General features: G+C 64.7%; 2 non-coding genes across 2 annotated transcripts; both read right to left on the bottom strand.

Moving 5' to 3' along the window:
• Nucleotides 1-127: 127 nt before the first annotated feature.
• On the bottom strand, nt 128-281 carry LOC148345744 (5.8S ribosomal RNA). The gene has a single exon (XR_015848484.1). It is a non-coding gene; the product is annotated as a 5.8S ribosomal RNA (ribosomal RNA).
• A 1,342-nt stretch (nt 282-1,623) lies between these two features.
• On the bottom strand, nt 1,624-3,610 carry LOC148345743 (18S ribosomal RNA). Its single transcript, XR_015848485.1, has one exon. It is a non-coding gene; the product is annotated as an 18S ribosomal RNA (ribosomal RNA).

The following is a 3,610-nucleotide window of genomic DNA, read 5'->3' as shown; positions in this document are numbered from 1 at the left end:
GGGCGGACCGGCGGAATGTCGCGGAGGGCCCGAGCCTCGCCCGCGCGGACCGGGTTCTCGCGCCACCCGCCGGACGGACCGGCGGAATGTCGCGGAGGGCCCGGCCCGCGTCCGATCGATTGGAAAGCGCCGCTCAGACAGGCGTGGCCCCGGGGTAAAACCGGGGCCGCAATGTGCGTTCAAAGTGTCGATGATCAATGTGTCCTGCAAATCACATTAGTTCTCGCAGCTAGCTGCGTTCTTCATCGACGCACGAGCCGAGTGATCCACCGCTAAGAGTCGTACGTTTGGGCCCTTTTACGTCCGCCCGGGACGATCGGAGACAAATTCACGACAGGGTTTGTACCGGAGACGAACGCGCCGCGGGTGCCGTTCGGTCGCTCCCGCGAGCGAGCCCCTAACCCGCGGCGCGGTTACCGACGGGCGCGATACGCGCGACGCCGCGACGAGCCGAGCGGGTCGGGCGCGCGGCGCTGAGGCCGGCGCCCGGCGTCTCCCGCTCGGGGCCGCGACGGCGCCCGAGACGTGCGTCGGCCCGGGTAGGTCGGGCGCTCGGCGCTGAGGCCGGCGCCCGGCGTCTCCCGCTCGGGCCTGACACGACTCGGCGACCGGACTCGCCGGGTAGGTCGGGGGCTCGGCGCTGAGGCCGGCCCCCGGCGTCTCCTACCCGGACCCCGGAAGGCCATCCGACTTGGAAGCCCCGCCGCGCCGCGAAGCGACGCTTTGGGTGTTGCTACCCGTCAGCGAGTGGGTTTGGTTTACAAGGGCGGCGCGACCGCGCTGACACCGAGGGGGGACTGGCCCCCGACCCGGCCGCGGCCTGCCCGGACTATGGATGGACAGAGGAGACCGCGGCGGACCGCGCGGAACCGAACCCCCGGTGTCCGGAGCCCCGGGAGGGACTCCGGTGTCCGGGGGCCGGCCCACGCGCGCGCTACGCGGCCCCTCGAGGGCTCCGGCCGACGGACGCGTTTGGCCGGGGAAAAAGGTAGCCGGTGGGAGCACCGTTTCGTCGCCCTGAACCTTTGTCTCGGGCGGGCGTCCCGACGCCGCCGCCATACGGCCGTTGTGATCCGTGCGGGGATCCGCTTGCTCGGCGACCCTCGCCGAGAGCAGCCCCGCGCCGCACGGACACGCGACACCGACGGGCGGACGGACGCCGGGGCGCCGGCCCGAACCGTTACCTTTAAAGGACGGGAGGTCGTCGAGGCGAGTGCCGCCCCGGAAGCGCGCGCCGGAAGCGCGAGAACCGCGCCGAGCTAGGGTCGTCGGCATAGGGGGATTCCCCGGTTACGGGGGTCCCGCGCACGGCCGCCGCCTTTCGCCCGTCGCTGGCGGTCGCCTGTCGTCGCGCCGCGCCGCGCTACTGGGGTCGTCGGACGAGCGCGCTACCCCGCTCGCACGGAGGTAGCGCGACATCGCCCGCCGCCTTTTCTCGCGTCGCGCCGCGCCGCGTGGCGCCCGCCGAACTCGCTCCGACGCGCGGCCCGGGAGTGACCCGCGCCGCGCCCCCCGTCCCGTCCCGTCCCGGTCTACCCTCTTCCTCCGCCTGCGACGACCCGCCGCCCTCGGCGTCTGGCTCGTCGGGGGTGTACCGAGGCGGATCTGCTGCCGCTCGTACGTTAATGATCCTTCTGCAGGTTCACCTACAGAAACCTTGTTACGACTTTTACTTCCTCTAGATAGTCAAGTTCGACCGTCTTCTGGCACACCGCCGGAGCCGGGGCCGGCCCCGGCGGGGACTATCCGAGGACCTCACTAAGCCATCCGATCGGTAGTAGCGACGGGCGGTGTGTACAAAGGGCAGGGACTTAATCAACGCAGGCTAATGACCCGCGCTTACTGGGAATTCCTCGTTGGTGGGAAATAATTGCAATCCCCAGGCCCTGTCACGAGCGGGGTTCATAGGATTACCCGCGCCTGCCGGCGCGGGGATAGACGACGCGCTTATACGCTCAGTGTGGCGCGCGTGCAGCCCCGGACATCTAAGGGCATCACAGACCTGTTATTGCTCATTCTCGTGTGGCTGAGAGCCACTTGTCCCTCTAAGAAGTTTTCTGCCGCCGACCGCGCGGGGGGCCGCGGTACTATTTAGTATGTTTGAGTCTCGTTCGTTATCGGAATTAACCAGACAAATCGCTCCACCAACTACGAACGGCCATGCACCACCACCCACGGTATCGAGAAAGAGCCTTCAATCTGTCAATCCTTTCCGTGTCCGGGCCGGGTGAGGTTTCCCGTGTTGAGTCAAATTAAGCCGCATGCTCCACTCCTGGTGGTGCCCTTCCGTCAATTCCTTTAAGTTTCAGCTTTGCAACAATACTCCCCCCGGAACCCAGACACTTGGTCGGTTTCCCGGGTGCTGCTCGGCGGGTCATGGGAATAACGCCGCCGGATCGCGAGTCGGCATCGTTTATGGTCGGAACTAGGACGGTATCTGATCGTCTTCGAACCTCCGACTTTCGTTCTTGATTAATGAAAACATTCTTGGCAAATGCTTTCGCTCTCGTCCGTCTTGCGCCGGTCCAAGAATTTCACCTCTAGCGGCGCAGTACGAATGCCCCCGGCCGTCCCTCTTAATCATGGCCCCAGTTCATGACAACCCACAAAATAGAACCGGAGTCCTATTCCATTATTCCCAGCTGCGATATGCAGGGGCGGCCGTGTGGCCTGCTTTGAACACTCTAATTTCCTCAAAGTAAACGCTTCGGGCCCCGCGAGTGACACCCAGCGAAGGGCATCACGGGGGCTTTTGCCGAGAGGCAGGGGCTGGGACAGACGGATGCACGCCTCGCGGCGGACCGTCAGCTCGCGTCCCGGGGTCCAACTAGGAGCTTTTTAACTGCAGCAACTTTAAAATACGCTATTGGAGCTGGAATTACCGCGGCTGCTGGCACCAGACTTGCCCTCCAATGGATGCTGGCCGATGGGTTTGTGTTCGGCTCATTCCAATTACGGAGACTCGAACGAGTCCCGTATTGTTATTTTTCGTCACTACCTCCCCGTGTCGGGAGTGGGTAATTTGCGCGCCTGCTGCCTTCCTTGGATGTGGTAGCCGTTTCTCATGCTCCCTCTCCGGAATCGAACCCTGATTCCCCGTTACCCGTGGTCACCATGGTAGGCGCAGAGTCTACCATCGAAAGTTGATAGGGCAGACATTCGAATGAGTCGTCGCCGCCTCGGGTGGGCGAGCGATCGGCACGAGGTTATCCTGAGTCAACACAAAGGGGGGGCCGGGCCGGCGGAACGAGGACCGGCGCGCGCGGAGCCGCCCGCGCCGCTTACGCCCCCGCCCGGAGAGGCGGAGGCCGGACGCGGGGGACGCGCGCGACGGCTGAGCCCCCGCCCGCCGGACACCGCGTGGGTTTTTGTGTCTGATAAATGCACGCGTCCCCGGGGCGAGGCCGGAGCCCCGCCCGCGAGTCGGCGCTCGTTTGCATGTATTAGCTCTGGATTTGCCACAGTTATCCAAGTAACGGTGGAGCGATCAAAGGAACCATAACTGATTTAATGAGCCGTTCGCAGTTTCACTGTACTGGCCATTCGTACTTAGACATGCATGGCTTAATCTTGAAAACAAGCATATGCTACTGGCAGGATCAACCAGAGT

The sequence above is a fragment of the Urocampus carinirostris genome, unplaced genomic scaffold (genome assembly GCF_059441175.1).
Source record: "Urocampus carinirostris isolate Australia breed hairy pipefish unplaced genomic scaffold, RoL_Ucar_1.0 HiC_scaffold_25, whole genome shotgun sequence".
NCBI classification, from domain to species: domain Eukaryota; kingdom Metazoa; phylum Chordata; class Actinopteri; order Syngnathiformes; family Syngnathidae; genus Urocampus; species Urocampus carinirostris.
The sequence above is the reverse complement of the archived record's forward strand: the minus strand, read 5'-3'. Positions and strand labels throughout refer to the sequence as shown.